At 39.6% G+C, this 22442-nt stretch overlaps 1 protein-coding gene across 2 annotated transcripts in view; it reads right to left on the bottom strand.

The window, feature by feature from the left end:
• The window catches only part of RHOH (ras homolog family member H), a 79588-nt gene extending 67181 nt beyond the window's left edge, over positions 1 to 12407 (bottom strand). The window contains exon 1 of one of the 2 annotated variants that reach the window (XM_072620549.1): positions 12014 to 12407. The gene's annotated coding sequence lies outside the window, so the exon portion shown is untranslated. The remainder of the gene's footprint in view (positions 1 to 12013) is intronic. The other variant, XM_072620547.1, reaches the window with a different exon arrangement.
• Between the last annotated feature and the right edge of the window lie 10035 nt (positions 12408 to 22442).

The following is a 22442-nucleotide window of genomic DNA, read 5'->3' as shown; positions in this document are numbered from 1 at the left end:
TTATTATAATGATCACCCTACATATGTGATGAATGCTAAAACATGAAAATGGCAATATTTGCCATACATAGAATAAAAGTAAGAAAAACAGCATGCATAATTTTATTGTTAAAACATAATTTATTTTTAACCCAATTGCATGTCAACATAGCATACAAAATACTTTTTGAAAGTATTAAGTTTCAAATATCTTCCCTCCTTTACTCCCTCCTATATGACCAACCCCAGAAGGCAGGAAATCTCATACAGAATAGACAAGTACATTCACATTGAACATACTTCCATACTAGTCATGACCTAAAAGAAAACTGAGAACAAGATGAGAAAATAAAAGCAGTGGCAATTAGAGACTTCTGTCTGCATTCTGATGCCAGAGCTCTGTCTCTGCAGGTGGGTAGTATTTAGTATCATGAGTCTTTTGAAATTGTTTCAGATCTTACGGTTTCACTTCTTGTCATGGATCGCAAGCAGGATCTCCGAGCTGGCATGCACACGTAGAGTAGAGATACACAGCTGAGATCCTTGAAATGGTCTGGACTTTTAACTGTCTGCAAGACGTCATCAGAAACGGCGAGAGAGAGCCTCCAGATCATCCTTCTGAGACATGAAAAGTCTCCTCCATCTAAAACTAGCAGTCACTCTCCAGCAGAGGAATCCACCCTGAGCTCTCAGTCGAATCTGCAAACCCACAGGAGTAGCCAGGATGCTCAGGCTCACCTCACAACTGCAAAGGCCACTGCAGAGCCTCATGCTCCCCTGAAATGCCAAGACTAGTCTGGAACTGAGAGTGAAAAGAGATGGTCGGCACCTGACTATCTCCAGAGACCCCAAAAGACAGGCTTCCACGTTCACTGTCCCCATGGAGCCTGAAAGGCTGGCCTGGCCACAGAGGAGGCCCAGGGAAGCAAAACGACAACTCTGACCCCTCAGAATGTTCTCAGATCCCAAAGGGCTGCTCTGCTGGCCACGGAAGCCCAGAGAATTTAAAGGCCTGCCTTGGCTCCTACAAAACACCACACTGCTCCACCAAGTATAGCCCAGGCCAGCACTCCACATCCTGGGACTGAGAAGCCTGGTCCCGAGCCACCTCATCTCTGTCTCTCAGAACGTCCAAGTCTCATCTCCTGGCCTTTCCAAGCAGCTCTCCCAACCCCTGAGATGTCTCCCTGACCAGTCAGATGCCTGCAATTTATAGGATTCTGAAAAACCATGATCATCAACAGGCAACCCTGAAAACCTTGAAAGAGGGTAGGCATTATTATTAAGAAATGTGTTTTGTGAACATTATAGAACCCCACAAGTGTTCACTATTACTCCTTTCATACATAGCAGGATGGCAATACATAAACGTGGCAAACCTTGAAAAGGAAATGCTATGTTCCTGGAAACAGCATGATCATCAACAGGCAACCCTGAAAACCTTGAAAGAGGGTAGGCATTATTATTAAGAAACGTGTTTTGTGAACGTTCTAGAACCCCACAAGTGTTCACTATTACTCCTTTCATACATAGCAGGATGGCAATACATAAACGTGGCAAACCTTGAAAAGGAAATGCTATGTTCCTGGAAACAGCATGATCATCAACAGGCAACCCTGAAAACCTTGAAAGAGGGTAGGCATTATTATTAAGAAATGTGTTTTGTGAACGTTCTAGAACCCCACGTGTTCACTATTACTCCTTTCATACATAGCAGGATGGCAATACATAAACGTGGCAAACCTTGAAAAGGAAATGCTATGTTCCTGGAAACAGCATGATCATCAACAGGCAACCCTGAAAACCTTGAAAGAGGGTAGGCATTATTATTAAGAAACGTGTTTTGTGAATGTGCTAGAACCCCACGTGTTCACTATTACTCCTTTCATACATAGCAGGATGGCAATACATAAACATGGCAAACCTTGAAAAGGAAATGCTATGTTCCTGGAAACAGCGTGCTCGGCATGCTAGGCATTATTATTGCGAAATCTGTTTTCTACAAACGTCAGAGAGCCTGAGAAGTGTTCACTAGCATTAGTAACAGTGTTTGGTGAGCTGTGGAAGTCTTTTACACTCTTCGAGCTATCATTATTATGATGAAAAGTGTTTTGTGGAAACTTACCCGTGGTAGGTATTATGGGTAACAGTGCTCTGGGAGTTTTAAAACCCTTTGCAAAGGCTAGCCATGCTTATTATTAAAAGGGTTTTGTGAACTTCCCAGAACCTTGCAAGCGTTAGCTCTGTGCGGTGCAGAGACCCTTACCCAAAACAACGTCAGAGGCTTCCCAAGGTAGAAAGTAGAAAGGAAGTTGATCACCATCTCACGAGAAAGGGCCACTCCAATCCCACCAGCAGTCAGGGAGGAGGAGCAGCTTACAGAAGGCAGAAGCATGGTTATGTAGCCCAACCAGGAAGTCCCCCATCCCCTTACTGTCCCTTTTCTCCCATTAGCCAGAAGTCACTTGCACAATCTAAATGTGGGAATCGACCCTGAGTAGGAAACAAGAAAGCATGGAGCTAGCCAAAGTGAAGCTTCCGTCCATATTCAGCACAGCTCTAGGTTTCAGTTTCTTAAGAAATCAAGTGATGAGGAGTATCCTGAAACTGAAGCCTTAGGGTGCCATTTCCAAAAAAAATCACGGCATGGCCAGCACCAGGAAACTGAGGTCTGTAGTTCATTAAGAACCCTTTCTATATTTTAAAGGACAGTCTGTGAAGTCTTCACCTCTTCTTATAACAGTGCTTTGTGAGTTTTATACCCCTTTCAAAGAGTGAGCTAACTTTATTTTGATTATTAACAGTGTTCTGTGAACTTTACAGAACCTTAAAATGTTAGCTATTATTAGTAAAAGTGCTTTGTGACTTTTAAAACCCTTTAAAAAGCTAGTCATTGTTATTATCAGAAGTGTTTTATGAACATTATAGAACCTTACAAGTGTTAGGGATTTTTAGGTAGTTAGATTTGAGCCTTAAAACCCTCTTTAAAAGTTAGTGATTATTATCATCAGGTGTTTTGTGAATTTTTCAAAACCCTGAAAGTGTTACCTGTTATTAGTCAAAGTGCTTTTTGAGTTTTATTCCCCTTTTAAAGAGTTAGCTATCATTATATGTGTTAAAAGAGTTTTGTGAACTTTTCGGAACCTTCCAGAAGTTAGTTATTATTAGTAACAGTGTTTTGTGGCTTTCTAATCCTTTAAAAATGTTGGCTTTCCTTGTTATTATGAAAAGTGGTTTGTGAACTTTACAGAACCTTACAAGTGTTATGTAATGTTACTAATAGTGCTATATGAGCTTTGAAACTCTCAAAATGTTACATATGATTATTATTAAAAGTCTTTTGTGAATTTTGCTGAACCTTGTAAGCATTAGCTGTTGTTATTGAAAGTGCTTTGTGAGCTTCAAAACTCTTTAAAATTGTTAGTTATTCTTATTATTAAGTGTTTTGGAACTTTACAGAATCTTGTAAATGTTAGCTATTTTTAGTAACAGCGCTTTGTGGGCTTTAAAACCCTTTAAAATGTTACCTATTACTATTATTACTAAAAGTATTTTGTCAACTTTACAGAATCTTGCAAGTCTTAGGTATTCTTAGTAAAGGTGTTTTGTAAACTTTGAAATTCTTTTAAAATGTTATCTAAAAACATTATGAAAAGTTTTTTGTCAACTTTACGGATTCTTTTAAATGTTAGCTATTCTTATCATTATTATTAAAAGTCTTTTGCAAACCTGAAATGCTATATAGATGTTTAACAATTCATGATGAGAATATTGATGGTGATGATTACAATATCGAACATATATTTTATATACCTTATTTTTAAGCCTTACTGCAATACCACACCAGGATTGGGAGTTTTGGATAGTTCTATTACAGAGCAAGGGAGGTTGGGTTGCACTTTTCTGAAAATCACTTAATAGATGTCTTTGAGAAAGTGCTAAATAAGTATTTGTTCATTGGTTTCAATCACTCTGGAAGCACAGCACCAGGTTGGAGATCGATGCCCACTCTGTTTGCCAAGCTTCTTGCCATCTCCTACCCCCGGCTAAGCTATGAATTTAGACGTTATAGGCATAATCCTAAAAAAGTCTCTCTGAATAGGAACTTTTAGTAGTAAATATACTCTCGAGGCTGTGCAACTTAATGTCCCATTTTTATTTATAGTGATCCATGTGTCTCTACTTTGAAAACCAAGCAAATATATGCTTCTTTTCATACAGAAAATGGTAGCTTTGTTTATTTAAATCATAATGCCATATGTAAGAGGAATGAAGGAAGACTGAGAGATTAGGGGAGAAGGAATAAAGGGAGAAACTTGCAAGGAGGAAGGGAAAGAGAAGGAAAAAGGAAGGAAAGAGGAGGGAGAGGGAAAGGAAGAGAAGGAAGTAAACATGGAAAAAGACTATATAAACACATTTTATTATTAAATTCTGGACTAAAGAGCAATTTATTTTTGTATCATTAACGTCATTTGAGAGCCTCATGCAAGCAAATGTTTAGCCATCTTTCACTTATTTAATAAATACTACCGACATTTATTGTGCTAGGCCAAGTTCCCATCCTTCACACCATCATGCACCTGCAAACCCAAATAGATTAGGCTAGATCTGGCCCTTAAAAAGGCAAAGAAGCTAACACTAAGACAAGATTGGTCCAGAGGGCTAAGACTCAAACCTAGTGGTTGAGGCAGTTTCCTGGTAGCCTCAAGGCTTTCTGTTCACCTAAGGGCATAAAAGGCCTTAGCAAGTAACCAAAAGTAGTATGAGTTACATGCCCAAAGAGTTATTCAATTATTTGTTAAACCTATTAAACCCTTTGATCCAGCAATACCACTACTTCGTCTATTTCCAAAGATAATAAGGGAAAAAGGAAAATAACCTATATGTTCTAAAAGGTTTATAATTGTTCTCTTGGTGGTGGCAAAGAAGGTGTGTGATCATGATGGAATACTGCTGTGCTCTAAGAAATGATGAGCTCAACGATGCTAGAAAAACATGGAAAGACTTGCATGAAATAATTATAAGGGAAATAAGAAGAACCAAGAGAACACTGTATACAGTAACAGTGATATTGTTTCAAGAATGACATTGAGCAAATATGTCCTTTTCAGTATTAGAAGCATCCAAATTAACTATAAAGGACATATGAAGCAAAACTCTATCTGCATACACAGAAGGATCTGATAAATAGAAGTTTTATAGAGGAATTTTACATATATATGTGCATATATACTTTATATATAGATAGATAAAGATTTGTGTCTAATGGTAGGTAGGGCAGGGGAGGGAAAAAAGAAATTTACATGATAATTTTGTTATATATTTGAAAAGAATAATAAGTTATACATAGTTTTACAGTTTCATGTGCAATCATATTTTTATTTTACTATGTTGTGGAAATGCTTCTTTATTCCATAAGTATAAAATAAAATAAAATAAAACTGAATGAGTGTCACCTGCTAAATATTTGTTGAAATCTTCTCTAAGTTATGACTAAGTCAAACTTTTTTTGATACTGGTATACCTCACTCTTGTGATTTACTTTATTGCACTACGTAGAAAATTGCATTCTTTTTACAAATCTAGGGTTTGTGGAAATTCTGCATCAAACTAATCCATCTGTGCCTTTTTTCCAACAGCATGTGCTCACATCATATTTCCAAGTCACATTTTGGTAATTCTCACACTATTTCAAACTTTTTCATTCTTACTATTATTATTATTATATCTGTTATGGTGATTTGTGATCAGCGATCTTTGATGTCACTATTGTAATGGTTTGGGGGCACCATGAAGCACTCCCATCTAAGATGGCACACCTAATTGATAAATGTTGTTGGTGTTCTGACTACTCCACCAATTGACTGTTATCCCCATCTTTCTCCTTCTCTCCAGGCCTCCCTATTCCCTGAGACACAAAAATGCTGAAGTTAGGTCAACTGACAACCTTACAATGGCCTTTAAGTGTTCAAGTGAAAGAAAGAGTCCATCAATGTGGCAAACTTCTTTGTTGTCTCATTTTAAGAAATTGCCACAGTTACCCCAGTCTCCAGGAACCATGCCCCTGACCAGTCAGCAGTCCTCAACACTTTTTAGTGTTTAGTGTTTAGTAGTGTTTAGCAAGAACCTAAATCACTAAAAAGTTTAGGATTAGCTGAAGGTTCACACAATGGCTAACATTATTTAGCAATAAAGTATTTTTTAATTAATGTATGTACATTTTGTAGATTTGCATATTTAATAGATTACAATACAGTGTAAATGTAACTTTTATATGCACTATGTGTGACTTGCTTTTTTGCATTGATCTGAGACTGATCCTGCAATATCTCTGAGGTATGACTGTAATTGCTGAATAACCTCCCAGGGTCCCATTTCATTCCAATATTGAACCTACACTAACAAAGCACTAGCCTGAGTCAGGTCCATTTCACCCCACCTACCATAGGCAAAATCCTCTGGTAGATGTTGTATCAGGAGCAAGTTATGATCCTAACAAAAATGAAGTACATCTGGCATCTGCCACTGATCCATGCTCTGATTCTCAAGAGTAGAAGAGAGGGTAAGTGAAGAATTAAAGTTGATTCTTGCTAGAAGAACACAGTGACTGTTAGCAAGGTTACCTAGGGTAACCACATGTCCTATATTTTCTGTACCAAAATGTACTCTTAGCAGTTTTTTAGGAAAGAAATACTAGTTGTCAGACCAAATAATGCACTAGAGGGCATAAATGTTAAAGGACTGGAAGACTCATGGCAGGACATGAATGAGAATAACTGAGGTAAGGAGATATGGACAGGCTGATATGGAGGACAGTAGGAGTATTATGGAGCTAATTCCACCAACCTCCTGAATGATAGACACACACTCATGAGTTTTGCTCATTTTTGGATACCAAGGAATAACACGTAACTCCCACAATCCCCTTGCAGAGATCAATTAAATTATGCCCTTCTGTTATAATTCCTGCTGGCCTTCTGCCTACCTTCAAAGTACTTCTTGCAAGGCTATTGGAAAATGTCGTGACAACATTGTTGGTATTTTTTCTACTCAGTCTCCCAATTGAGTATAAAATCCTCTCTTCCTCGAGGAGCAAACCACATAGTAAGGGCATGGGGCAGGGTTCCTGAATGCCACGCGTATATTGATTTATTTTATTGATACCCTTATACATACCCTTATATACCATATATAATATGTATATATTATATACCATATACCATACTTATACACCATACCCTTAGTTATGGGACTAGCAGAACCCCTCAAACCTCACTGAGGAAAGCAATCACAGTGAAGAAGCCCCACCTTCTTTACCACCACCAAACAACAGGTCACCAACTTCCACTTGCTGATAGGTAAACCCAAGATTTCTGAGAGTAGAAGCACCATTGAACCCACCATTCCTTCCAACCATCATCCCAGAAAGCAATTCCCATGGAGATGAGGTCTGAAAAAGGGAGGCTTAAGGCAGGAAGACTAGTTAAGAGGTGATTCCAATAGCAGAGACAAGAAGTGATGAGATGGTACTATATGAGTAGAAAGAGGTAGATTTCAGAGATAGGCTTAGAAATAAGGTTTGGTGAGAGGTCGATATCTTGAGTGAAGGACAATGAATTTGAGGTTGTGGACCTGGGTTAGTAGAAGGATATAGGATCCACAGTAGTAATAGGGAAGTTTGGAAGAAAGATGGGTTTAGGAGGTGAAAGGGAATATTGTAATGACATCTAAGACTATATATTGTGCTACTTACTCTGTCATTGAAAATGCAAAGGGGGAAGGTAGGGCTTGCACTCACTTGTCATTATTCATGAGTGCAGAGCCCATCTAGGCTCAGCACCTGCCATAGCCATGAGGGTAAGAAGTGGGCACCATAGTGGACATAGAATTTTCCTGACATCATTCAAGTAGATGCCAGCCCCTGAGAGGTTATAACTGTGCTCAGGTGGCAAATACGAGACTTAGAAGGTAGAAAACTGGAAACTTTTAGAGTTGGGGTGGGGAGAGGGGACAAAAGCAGCAGTATTAGGAGAACAGGAGAGGTGTGATTATAGTGGACATAAGCTCCAAGAGGGGCTATTTTGGGAAAGGTAGGAGACAACCTATCTTCTCACCTTCCAATTTATCACATATCCCCTAGGGTTAGACCAAATCCCCTTCTGGTCAAGTCATGATCCCTCAAAAGACCACAATCCCATCTGTGAAGAACTACTGCACTAGACAGAGGTTGTTGAATATCTATACTCATATATCCTTCCTATACATCTCAATTTGCCATAAGTGTCTCATTTGGTACTTCCTATACCTCTTAATCTGAATTAATCTGAGCATTGATTGGGCAGCTAGGTGGTGCAATAGATAAAGCATTTGGCTTGTAATCAGAAAGACTCATCTTCATGACTTCACATCCAGGCTCAGACATTTACTAGCTGTGTGACCCTGAGCAAGTCATTTAACCTTGTTTGTCTCAGTTTCTCATGTATAAAAAAGATCTGGAGAAAAAAATATGTCAAACCACTCCAGTATCACAGCCAAGAAAACCCCAAATGGGGTCACAGAGAGTTGGAAACAACTGAGCAAGAATAATTGCTTGACTTCTTAACCATCAGACTCAAAGAGCTAAGAGGAACACAACTCTAAGTAGAACCCTTATCAATGAAATAATAGGCTCATTTGCATACTGAATTAGGGTCACCCCTTTGACAAATATGCAGTCATTTACCTTTCACACCCATCTACCTACTATTCAGAGAACAGGAAGGGGTTGAAACCAGAAATAGGGTTTCTCCCAGGCCAGGGGTGGGAAACTTGAAGCCTTGAGGCCACATGTGGTCCTCAAGTGCAGTCCTTTCACTGAATCCAAACTTCACAGAACAAATCCAAGTTTGGATTCAGTCAAAGGGCTGCCCTTGAGAACCTAGAGGGCCATATGTGACCTTGAGGGTATAGGTTCCCCACCCAAGTCCCAAGCCTTCTCTGCTTAAGTTATACTCTCCATTCAGTTATTTAGTCATACTTATGTATACCAACTTTCATTTTTCAGTCACACTGAGTTTTCTGAAGCTATCACTGACAATAAGGTCTGATGGGCAGATACTGCAGCCTCTGTTACTTTGCCATCTAGGTGTGGTACTCCACAATCCTTGCTTGTTGCCAAATAGCACAATTTGGACCAATAACATTTCTTTGAAAAGTATCTTAGCCCTCATTTCAGCTTAGTGCCACAACATGCAACAGACATGTCAGAGCAAAGATTTTCTCATTAGTCAAATTGACTAAAAAGAAACAGAAAACACTTATTTATAAACTCACATGAAATATATAGAAAATCTTGGCCTATTCAAAATTCAAGAGATAGACAGGCAGAATGAAAAAGGATAGGAATAAGATAGAAAAAGAAAGAAAGGGGAGACATTGGGGCAGGTTTATTTTTTTTAATTTCAGAAAAGAAAACAGAAGGAAGTTCAGAAAGAGGTTCTCAGTGCCCTTCTTGAGGAACATAACTACAGCTGCCCAGTTTCCAGTCAGCAACACCAAGCCAAAAACAGGACTCAGCATATCAAACATCCTCACAATACAGGTACTATTATTAACCCCATTTTACAGATGAGGAAACTGCGGCAAATAGGGGTTAAGAGAGGTGTGACCCCAGGGTCACACAGCTAGGACATATTGGAGGTCAAATCTGAACTCAGGTCTTCCTGATTCCAGGTCCAGAACTCTAGCCATTGTGCCACCTACCTGCCTCACTCAGCATATCAAACATAGGTTGAAGGTTTGAGGAATGAAAGTTGTCAGCCACATGTTTAACTGAGCAGGCCAAGTAACTGCTTCTGTGGAGAGACTCCCAGGGGTTCTGGGCAAGCCCTCTCAGGTAGCTCCCAGACCTTCCTGGGTGAAGCTTCAAATTCTACTTTCTCCAATCCTTTATCATGAGGATTGTTTAAAATGCAAATATCCCAGAAAGGGATAACTTGTAAGCCTCATCAGTCACCTAGGAAATTAAGTGATTGATTTCTCAGCTTCTTTTCTGGGAGTAAGTTTTAAAGATCATGTGGCCAGTGAAAAGAGAAAAAGGGGGGAAATCTCTAAAAAAATCTTTGTTCCCCGCATCTTCTTATGCTTAAGTCCAGGCTACGCTCTGGTCCTACAGAAGCACTGGTGGGTGCTCAGTTCTCATAGCTAATCTGTAGACTGATTCTGGTGAATAGAAATGCCTATACTACTGGTTCTCAATCTTTTTTTAGTAGTATTGACATACTGAGAAAACATGATGACTAAAGTTACTATGAATTGAGTAATGTTGGTGAATTTTTGTTTTAATTAATAGTATCTAAGTACCTTAAAAATGGTTTATATGTATATAACTGGTTTATATATATATATGGCAGGCAGCCTGGTTTAATGCATACACATCTGGTCTTGAAAACACAAAATCCTTGGTTCTAATCCTCCTGTATTGGTTATAAACCATGGTGAATCTCTCAGGTCCAAGACAACTCTCCAAGATATAGGTTCAGACAAATTGCTGTTCTGCGTTGGTGGAATGAGGTTTCACACCAGGTGTTCCTGCCACTAATGAAATCCTAGGCCTATATATGTCTCTATATACAAAAATATAAAAGGCATGTTTATTCAGGATACTAGAAAATATGTTTGCTTATTTATTTACTGAGCCTTGCTATATATTTTGTGAATGTGAAACTTTGAAAAAACAATATTTGGCATACACAGAATAAAAAATAATAATAATAACTAGCATTTATAGAGCATAAAAACTCATTTGGAAGCTTAAGGAACCACATCAAGTATAACAAGAGTTTTAATGTCCACTATGAAGTAGTTTTTAAAACTGAACTTTCAACTGGATCCAACTGTTGTGAATGATTAGCAAATTAATTTAATGACTGGTAAAATGAAAATAAACCACTATTGAATGCCTGACTGGTTTGAGGGTAATTTTAATTTCAAAACACCAAAATCAGCCATTTCCTAAAGTTATTTTTAAAATAAACCAAGTTTTCTCCAAATACACCCAAGGGCTTTCATGAAACTTTGAAAAATACTTCATACTTAACAAATTACGGTATATAATTCTGATTACATGAATTACATAAAAACACTTTACATTTTTTAGAAAAAAAAAGTGACGGCATTAAAACCTCAAATTGAAAGTTAGACTCTCAATTGCATTTTCTTTTTTTTTTTTTTTATTTTGTAATGTTTAACAATCACTGCCATACAATTGTGATTTTATCCTCCCCACCTACCCCCCACTCCCCCCCTCCCTCCCCACGACTGCATACAATTCTGTATAGATTCTACATATACTTTCCTATTGAGTATATTTTCACTATAGTCATGCTATGTAGTCAGACTAAGATAAATGAAAGAAATCGTATAACAAATCAGAACATGATACACAAACACATACACATACACAAACATGATCTGCTACAATATGTGAGTGACTTCCATATTTCTCTCTCTGAGTGTCTCAATTGCATTTTCAAAAGAAGGTTTCCTTTAAGTAAGTACAAATTCAGGCACCATTAACTGAGGTACTGTGTCTGAAATCTTTACATTTACTTTCTTTTTATTCTGGATCACTTAGATGTTTATGAGAAAGGAGATCAGGTAAGTGAAAGAGAACTTTGAGCCCAAGCAATCAAGACTAGGAATAAGGACTTAGATTACAGTACGTTTGAGTCTTATGTTTCCTAAGCATCATATTTTCACCACTCCTACCTTCAGCCACAGGTGAAGGAATGCTGCGGAAACAGAAAGCTGAAGGCTGGCTAGAGCAATGTCTTTTCTTAAAACTATGATAAACCATGATAAAATTATCTGTGCCTCCTGCTAAGAATGTGTTCTCATTGAGAGCAATGTGGGCCCTGGCTTCCTTCCTTCAAAATCTCCAAAATCTCATTCATTTTCTACGGCCCCACCACTCATCAACCTGGAGTTAAGACTCAGAGACATGACCACGACATTCCCTACAACACTACAGAAAAGATTGTTTAAAGAGACTTACCAGAGGGTAGATGAGACAAATTTGTTGAGACTGATTCCTTGAGACCAGACAATGAAGGACCACCAAAGTCAGGTGAAAAGAAATGTCCCTTGAGCTCCTTGTGTCAGTGATTTTCTTTCGGGACTCACACTCCCCACACCCACATACTCGATCCACAACAAAAATGTAGTTGATTCATATTTTCCCCAAAAAAGGAAAAAGTACAAACATCAACCTTGGATTAATGGAGGATTCACTAAAATGAGTAAGTGCATCAAGAGATTCTGGCAGCAGAAACAATCTCCATGTGGCCAAAGAGATTAGGAGGTTGTGAAACTGAAGTCAGTTTCCTGTGGAAACTCTCCATCTTCCCCCCAACCCCTGCTTCAGTTTTTACCCAGAGGTGTCAGGGCTATATGCTCAGGGCAGTCTCTCTATTCCACTCAGGGCAGGGTAGAGGGAAGTTCCACATCACCAGTTCCTTCTACTCAGGAAATCCTAGGCCCATGTATGGACACCTACAGAAAAGGGGTGTCATTGACTCAGGCTTCAGAGGGCATGGCTGCTTCCTCATTCTCCTGAGCCATGCTACACATTTGGTGAATGCTAAAATATGGAAGTGGGGATATTTGGCATATATGGGATAAAAATACAAATAATAGCTGGCATTCATTCATTTGCAAAATGTGTTTTATTTTCCCCCAATCTCATGTCAAAACATCTTTTGAAACATTGTAAGTTCCAAATTCTATCCCTCCTTTTCTCCCTCTCCTCCCTCCTCCCTCAGAAGGCAAGCAGTCTCATAGAGGAGAGACATGTACAATCACATTAAACATACTTCCACATTAATCATGTTTTCAAACAGCAATCAGAACCAAAGAGGAAGACAAAAACAGTGACAATAGGATGGATGCTTCTATCTGCGTTCAGCCTCCAGAGTTCTTTCTCTGCAGGTGGGTAGCATTCTCCATCGTGAGTCTTTGGGAATTGTCTTAGATCATTGTATTGCTGAGAACAGCTCAGTCTCTCCAAGGTGGTCATGTTGCTCTTACTGTGTACCATGTTCTCCTGATTATATTACTGGCTACATTAATGAAAGAACCACCAAGCTCAACAAAAAGGCTAGAAGGCTCAGGCAAAGAGCCAGCTGACATCAAAGAGAATTTGAAGAGGAAAAGAGAAATAGCAGCAGCTTGAGTCTTGGGGTTAATTGCTTCAAGTACAACACACTGGCCAGTCAGTGATCTCCTAGTAAATTGCCATCAATGAACTGTCCCAATAAAAGAGCTTTGAGCATCTTGTAGTCAACATTCAAGTGGAATATGAATTTTCAGCATAACAGAGAGTAAGGTATTTTCATAGTTCAAGGTATTGTTGCTCATTTGGGACAATCTTCCTGGAGAATTCTCTCTTTCTTTCCTTTTGGATGATTTCATTCATTTTTATGTTTACATGTTTTCAGGTCCACAAGATTTTGACTTCCAAATTTTCTCCCCATCTCTCCCCTCCCCCCACCCCAAGACAGCGTGTTTTCAGATTGCCCTTTTCCCTGTTCTGCCTTCTCTTCTGTCACTCCCTCCTCTCTCATTCCCTTCCCTTCTATTGTCCTGTAGAGCAAGATACATTTCTATACCCCTTTACCTGGATATCTTATTTCTCAGTTGCATGTAAAAAAAAAAAACTTTTAACATGTTTCTCAACTTTGATGTCCACATTCTCTCCTTTCCTCCCACCCCACCCACTCTCATTGAGAAGGTAAGCAATTTGATATAGGTTATACATGTGTCTTCTTGCAAAACACTTCCGTAACAGTCACATTCTGAAAGAATAACTATATTTCCCTCCATGCTATGTTTCCCCCATTTATTCAGTTCTTTCCTTTGACCCTCTCCTTCCTCACAAGTGTTTGCTTCTGATTGGCCCCTCCTCCCATTGGCCCTCCCTTCTATTATCTCCCCACCTCATCCCTCTCTCCCCTACTTCCCTGTAGGGTAAGACAGTTTTTCATACCCAATCGAGTGTGTATGTCATTCCTTTCTTAAGTCACATCCAATGGGCTTAAGGGTCACTCATTCCCTCTCACCTCTCTCCTCTTCCCCTCCATTGGAAAAGCTTTTATTCCCTTTTCTATGAGATAATTTACTCTATTCTACCACTCCCTTTCTCCTTCTCCCAGTACCTTCCTCTCTCTCACCACTTAATTTCATTTTTTGCTACCATGCCAGATACATATATATGTATATATATATATGAAATGTAAACAGTTCCACTTTAATTACCCCTTATGATTTCTCTTTCCTGTTTACCTTTTCATGTTTCTCTTCACTCTTGTATTTGAAAGTCAAATTTTCCCTGGAGCTCTGATCTTTCCATCAAAAATGCTTGTATGTCTTCTACTTCCTTGAATGCCCATGGTATTCCCCTGATGCATTATACACAGTTTTCATAGGTACGTGATTCATGCTTTGAATCCTATCTCCTTCCACCTCCTGGATATCATATTTCAAATCCCCTGATCCCTTCATGTGGAAGCAGCTAAATCTTGTGTTCTTCTGATTGTGTTTCCACAACAACTGAATTGTTTCTGTCTGGCTACTTGCAATATTTTCCCCTTGACCTGGGAACTCTGGATTTGGCTATACTTTTTCTAGGAGTTTTCCTTTGGGGATCTCTTGCAGGAAGTGATCTGGTGAATTCTTTCACTATCTATTTCCTCCTCTGGTTCTAGAATACCAGGCCAGTTGAACTTGATAATTTCTTGAAGGATGATGTCTAGGATCTTTTTTCCATCATGGCCTTCAGGTAGTGTAAAATCTTTCAAATTATCTCTCCTGGATCTATTTTCCAGATCAGTCATTTTGCCAGTGTGATATTTCACAGTCTTCTCTTTTTTCATTCTTTTGGTTCCCTTTTATTATTGCTGGATATCTCATCAAGTCACTAGCTTCCATTTGTTCCTGTCCAATTTTTAAGGAATGATTTTCTTCAGTGAGTTGTTGGACCTTATAAGGTCAGTGAAATACCCACGGCAGCGGCTGTGGATGTGCATGTATATTTCCACCATGATTCTGCAAAATATAAGCTCTCTTCCTCAAAGACAAAAACAAAATATTTATTCAGACACAAGAAAGCCAATTCCGCCATGGTAACAAGGAAGTTTGTACCAATACGTTACCAATAAAGGGAGCACAGCTATCCCCAAGCCTTCCACCTAACACACCTCCCCACAGACAAGCTCCTTTGCCCAAAATCACTCCCTCTCTCACTCAAGCTAGCTGCTCTGCTCAGCTCTGCCTCTCCTCTCTCTCAGCTCCACCTCACTCTCTCTTACTGCTGCATCCTCCTGCTCCACCTGTTCAGAGAACTCTTATCAACATTGACTCCATGTGACTCAGGCTGTGGGCTGGACCAGACCTTAAAGCAGGTCACGTGGGCCTATTCAGGGGCAGGGTAGATCTTCAAATTCCCTTACCATTACAGACCTCCTTTTCCGTTTAGCTAGTTCTGCTTTGGAAGGCATTCTTCACCTCATTGACTTTTTGGATCTCTTTTGCCATTTGGGTTAGCCTGTTTTTCAAGGTGCTATTTTCTTCAGAAATTTTTGAGGTCACCTTTAGCAAGCTGTGGGCTCAGTTTTCATGATTTTCTTGCATCATTCTCCTTTCTCTTCCCCATTTTTCCCCTACTTTTCTTACTTGATTTTCAAAATCTTTTTGAGCTCCTCCATGCCCTAAGATCAATTCCCATTTGTTTAATTAAGTGATTTATTTGCTTTTAGTTTTTGACAATCACTTCTATGCATCTTAGTTTTTTCTCCCTCCTCCCCCCACCTTCCCCTCTCAATCCCCCCTCCCTCCCTGAGACAGAATGCAATCTTATATAGGTTCTATACATACATTCTTATGAAATGCATTTTCACCTTAGTCGTGTTACATACAAAAATAACAATGGATGGGAGAAACTATCAAAATACAACAAAACAAAACACAAGAAAAAGTGATCTGCTTCATTCTGAGATCCAATTCCATTGTTCTTTCTCTGAATATGGAAGGCATTTTGTCTGCAGAGTCCAATGGGAAGGTTTTTTTAGGTCCTTGCATTGCTGTGAAGGGCTAAGTCTACCAGAAAAATTCCTCACACACAGTGGTTGTTGCTGTGTACAAAGTTCTCTTGGCTCTGCTCCTTTCACTCAGAATTCCTGTTTTTCTTGTAGTCTTTGCATTTAGGAGCTTTCACTTTGTTGTCCTCTTCTGAGTCTATGCTTTGGCCTTTCTGGTCATGAAAGTAAGATTCTATAGCCTGATTCCCCACCCCACCCACACACACACACACACTGTTTGCTCTTTTCCCCCCACCAAGTACTTGACTTTTTAACTCTTTGTTTACATAGGTCTCTACTTCCAGTGGGGGGGGAGGGGAACTTCAGCGGTTTTCATAGATTCTTCATAGGTCTTTCTAGGGACCTATAAATTTTCATTTCTTGCAAGGTGGTATGATCAAAGGAGTGGTAGGTGTTTACTCCTCTCCTGGTCTGTGCTTTGATCTGTGACTGACTATAGGCACTCTTTTCTGCCTTGGAACTGTGAGGCAGACTCCCTCTTCACCATCACCAGCAGCTCTGCCAGGCCAGCGCCCCTCCTCTCCTCAGGACCAGCACCCTGGATTGTGAGAGAGATCAAAGCACGAGTAAAGCAACAGAATCCTGCCTCAGCACCAGCAAAGAGTTGCCTACAATACCCCTCTCATCAGATGCTTGATCCCCCCACCATCTGTGTGCCAAGAGTTCCAGAAGCAGTCACTGCCACTGCTGCCCCTGCTACTGCCACCACTGCCTCAGGCCTGGGGCCTGACTGTGCTCCTCTCTCATTCAGGTCCAAGATCTTTCCCACTGACCTTCTAGGTTTTCTTTGGTCTTTGTGGGTTGAGAATCCTGGAAACTGCCACACTTGCTAGTGCTTCAGGCCCCTGGGTCCTGCTCCTGGACTGTGTGTACCAGGTATGGCCCATGCTGCACTGTGCTCTTCTCTCAGATTGGTGCATCAGACTTTTCTTGTCGACTTTTCACATTGTCCTCTGCTGGAAATTGGCTTCACTCTGTCATTTTATGGCTTCTGCTCCTCTAGAATTTGTTTGAAGTCATTTTTCACAGCTATTTGGAGGGGTTTGGGGGAAATCTCAAGCAAGTCCTGGCCTTTACTCCACCATCTTGGCTCCACCCTCAGAATTTTCAACATAGCACAAAATGTTCAAACATGTTGCTCTCTTTGAAATTAGCATTTCTTTTCCATGTCTTCTTTAGAGTATCCCCACTGAGGATTTTCAACAGGGTACAGCATATTCAGTCACAGTGCTCTCACTGAAAATAATATGACTTCTTTTTTAATTTCTTCTCATGGATCAGAGGCATGATCTATTAGTTGACATGTACACATATGTCCTTAATTGATAAGTACAATTATTGAAACAGTCATCAGCACTTTTCACTGATAGAAGTGTGTCATCAGAAATATTGAGAGTGTCATCATTTTCAATCTGAGAGATGAAAAGTCTCCTAAATATATACCTATAAGAAGTTCTCCAGGACAGAAATCTAATCTGAGCTCTAAATCTACCTGAAAGTCAGAAGGAGTGGTCAGTGGTCACCTGACAACTGAAAGGACTGTTGTAGACCCTCATTCTCCCCTGAAATGCCAAGACTAGCCTGGACCTGAGAGCCAAAAGAGATAATGGGACCCTCACTATCTTCAGAGAACCAAAAAGATAGCTTCAAACCTAACTATCCTCATGGAACCAAAAAGGCTGTACTGGTCACTGAGGATTCCCAGGGAGCCAAAATGAAAGCCCTGAGCCTTAAGAATTCTCTCAGAACCAAAAGGAACTGGCCTGCTCCCTACACAATCCCAGAATACATAAAAGGCTGACCTCAGCTCTATAAAACACCCAAGACCCATAAAGTGCATCCAGGGCCATAAGCCAGACCTGAGAAGACTGGTTCTGAGGGACCTCAGGTATGTCTTTGAAAACTCACAAGGCTACACTAGTTCTTTCCATGTGCCCAGAAAGAAAAATCCCATCATGCAGCCTTTCAAAAGAGCTCCTCCAGTCACTGAGATGCCTTCTTGCCCAGTCAAATGCCCCCAAAAAAGTTGACTTGGAAGCTGAGTGGTCACAGGAAGAGAAACTTGCTTCAGGTTTCTCTGCCTGTGCCCCGTTGGTGGAGGCTCTCCTTAAATACTCAGAAGGGAACTTCACAGAACATCATCCAACTTCAATTTAATGACACCAAAATTGATGAGATCATCAAAAATTTGTCTGTTAACCACAGCCTTCTTGTTGTCTCTGGCATGTGAAACCATTTGTGGCTTCCATAAAACCAGCCGTCCTCCAAGTGCCGCCAGAATTTGCCCTCCTCCCCACTGACAGACTGTAACATTCTCTTTCTCGCTTTCATTATAAAAACATTTTTCATTTTTAGAAAGAAGAGAGGGGTACTGAAAGAAACCCAGCCCTGAACATTAGTTCCACCGAGGCCAGGAAGCCCCAATCTCAGTCTACGGTCTATTTTTCCTTTGCATTTTTCACAGGCAGGTCTTCTTTAACGAAGTACAAATGAAAGCAGTATGAACTCGGACCTCATGTTGGAAATCGTAACATTTGCTGTGCTTGGTATTGTTGGGCTTTTTAAAACGTTTATGAGAAGGAAGTCGGCAGACCTGGATAAAATACAACTTTGAGCAGAACGACTCCCGAAAGGGAAGGAGGGCATGGAATAGCCTTCTTCTCCATAAGTATCGTATTTTCACCACTCCTGTCTTCAGCCTCAGGTGAATGAATGCTGGTGAAACAGAAAGCTGAAGGCTGGCTAGACCAATAGCTTTTTTTTAACCAAACCATGATAAAGTTCTCTGTTGTCTCCTGCTAAGAATGTGTTCTCATTGAGAGCAATGTTGACCTACAGTTCCCTTCCCTCAAAACCTGCCAACCTCTCATTCATTTGCCATGGCATCATCGAGGAACCAAAGTTGTCCCACCACCCATCAATCCAGGTGGGAGGCAAGAGTCAGGGACATGAGCACTACATTCCCTAGAACAAGCAAGAAATGATAGTTTAAAAAAGCCTCGCAGAGGGTGGATGAGATCGATTCCATGGGACCTGAATGAAGGACCACCAAAGTCATGTGAAAAGGAAGGTCCCTCGAAAAGGAAGGTCTCCCAGTGCATCCTGGGCCATCTCCAGTTATCCTGAGGACTATCAGGTCTCTGGATTCAGATTGTTCTGGAGGAGAAGTGAGGCTGGTGACCTGCACAGTCCTCCCTCACTCAAAACAAAGTCAAGGGCTAGTCATGTCATCATTTCTCTGATGGCATGGTCTTCTTTGGCAGCGAAGGACAAACACAAACCCTGTAAGGCCCATGTATGGACACCTATAGAAAAGGGGGATCATTGACTCAGGCTTCAGAAGCCATGGCTGCTTCCTCATTCTACTGAGTCATGCTACACATTTGGTGAATGCTAAAATATGGAAGTGGCAATATTTGGCATACATGTGATAAAAATACAAATAATAGCTGGCATTCATTCATTTGCAAAATATCTTTTATTTTTCCCCCAACCACATGTCAAAACATCTTTTGAAACATTTTCTGAAAGTTGTAAGTTCCAAATTCTATCCCCTCACCCCAAGACAGCATGCTTTCAGATTACCCTTTTCCCCTGATCTGCCTTCCCTTCTATCACCCCTCCTTCCCTGATTCCCTTCCCTTCTATTGTCCTATAGAGCAAGATAAGTTTCTATACCCCTTTACCTGGATATCTTATTTCCCATTTGCTTGTAAAAAAAAACTTCTTAACATTTGTTTCTCAACTTTGATTTCCATATTCTCTCCCTTCTTCCCACCCCACTCACTCTCATTGAGAAGGTAAGCAATTTGATTTGGTTATATGTGTATCTTCATGCAAAACACTTCCATAACAGTCACATTCTGAAAGAATAACTATATTTCCCTCCATGCTATCCTTCTCCCATTTATTCGATTCTTTCCTTTGACCCTGTCCTTCCTCACAAGTGTTTGCTTCTGATTGGCCCTTCCTCCCATTGGCCCTCCCTTCTGTTATTCCCCCCATTTCATCCCTCTCTCCTCTACTTCCCTGTAGGGTAAGACAGTTTTTCATACCCAATCGAGTGTGTATGCCATTCCTTCCTTAAGCCACATCCAATGGGTTTAAGGGTCACTCATTCCCTCTCACCTCTCTCCTCTTCCCCTCCATTGGAAAGGCTTTTTATTCCCTCTTTTCTGTGAGATAATTTACTCTATTCTACCGCTCCCTTTCTTCTTCTCCCAGCACATTCCTCTCTCTCACCCCTTAATTTTGTTTTTTGATACCATGCCATATATATATGTATATGTATGTATGCATGTATGTATGTACACATATATATATGAAATGTAAACAGTTTCACTTTAACCACCAAGACTAGCCTGGACCTGAGAGCCAAAAGAGCTGGTGAGAACCTCATTGTCTCCAGAGAGCCAAAAAGATGGGCTTGGAACCTAACTATCCCCATCGATCAAAGAGTAGGTTCATTGTCTTTTAAAAGTATCATACATAGCTATAGTGCAGATCTTTCTATGCTCTAAGCATGGAATAAATTAGCTAGCATATTGAAAGTCCTTTTTAAATCTTAAAGCATAAGATAAATGCAAACTATTATTGGCTATTACTAATAATTATTATTAAATATTTATTATATTACTAAAATAATTTAAAATATTAAATATTAATAATTATTAATAAAAACATTCCAATATAGCTAAATACTTTTGTTTGGGTTTCAAGCCTGGTCCATTTTGATAAAACTTTCCTCATTATTAAAAAAATTGATTTCTTGACACTGAATACTTGGGTGAAGGGCAGAGTTGGCAAGAACTTAGGAAAGGTGAAACTTCCTTCCATCTTAGAGAAAGGAAGGGCAAGAGAAGGAATATATATAGTGCGCACTTTGGACCAGGCACTGTGCTAAATGCTTTACAAATTTTATTTTATTTGATCCTCAAAACACCCCTGCAAAGGGGGGAGGGCACCATGAGGAAGTGCTGCTATTGTTCCCATTTTACATTTGAGGAAGCTGAGGCAAACGCTTCTCTAGGGTCACAGGGTCAGGTCATCCTGACTCTATGTTCAGCATTTCTATCCATTGATCCATCTAGCTGTCCCATATACATTTCCAAGTCCTCTTCAGGTAGACACTCCTGCAGAAAAATAAAATACTTAGGTAAGGGGCAGTCATATAGAGGAGCCAACACCCCAACCTTTCCCTGATTTCTAGCTTACCTCCTTAAGAAGCTTTGGAGAATTTCCCTGGATTTGGAAACTCTGGATTTTGGCTAAGATGGTTCTATAGACACATTTCAGTGAGTCCATGCTGTTGGATAGGATGTCCTGAAAGAAAACTCAAATGAAAAATTCCAGGAATTCCAATTTGGAATACGATTTCAAAAGGCAAAAGCTATTGGAATGCAGTCTATCAAAAATTAGGGTTAAACATTTTACATCTTATATCAAAAAAGCTCCAAATGGATATGACTTACACATAAAATGTGCTATCATAAACAAATTAGAGGGTCAAAGAAAAATTTACCTTTCAGATCTATGGACAGATTAAGAATTCCCAAACAACCAAAGGCTAGACAGGATCACAAAAAATAAAATAGACAATTTTGATCATATCAAATTTTTAAGTTTTTGCCCAAATCTAACACAATTAAAATTAGAAGGGAAACAGATAAATAGGGGGAAAAATCTTTTTCAGCAAGTTTCTCTGCTAAGTCTTATTTCCAAGATGTATAGCAACTGATTCAAATTTGTAAGACTAAGAGTCATTTCCAACAGATAAATGCCTAATATGAGTAGGCAATTTTCAGAGGAAGAAATTCAAGTTATCTATTGCCATATTAAAAAGTGTTTCAAATCAAAATAATTAGAGAAATGAAAAAGAAGGCAACTTTGAAGTTCTACCTTACACTCAACAGATTGGTAAAAAATGACCAAAAAGGATAATAACAATTGTTGGAAGGGCTAAGGAGAAACAAGCACATTAATGCTTTCTTAGTAGTGGAGCTGCGAATTAGGTCATTCTAGAAAACAGTTTGAAACTATACAAAAGCCATTATATATTGGGCAAACTCTAACCTAAAAGGCCTATACCCCAAAGAAATCAAATAAAGAAAAAAAAGGATCCATATGTACAAAAAATATTTATAATAGCTCCTTTTTTTGTTAATTTTACAATGACAAAATGGTAAAGAAAAGCAATTTTGAAAAACTTGGAAATTCTTATGTATATAATGCTTCCCATCTCCTGGCAAAGAAGTGGTGGACTCAAGAGACAGAATGAGACACATTTTCAGACACAATTAACGTGGGGATTTGTTTTGCTTTGCTATGTAA

This window comes from Notamacropus eugenii, chromosome 6 (assembly GCF_028372415.1).
Source record: "Notamacropus eugenii isolate mMacEug1 chromosome 6, mMacEug1.pri_v2, whole genome shotgun sequence".
Classification (NCBI taxonomy): Eukaryota; Metazoa; Chordata; class Mammalia; order Diprotodontia; family Macropodidae; genus Notamacropus; species Notamacropus eugenii.
Note: the sequence above shows the minus strand (reverse complement) of the source record. Positions and strands in the feature narration are given on the sequence as shown.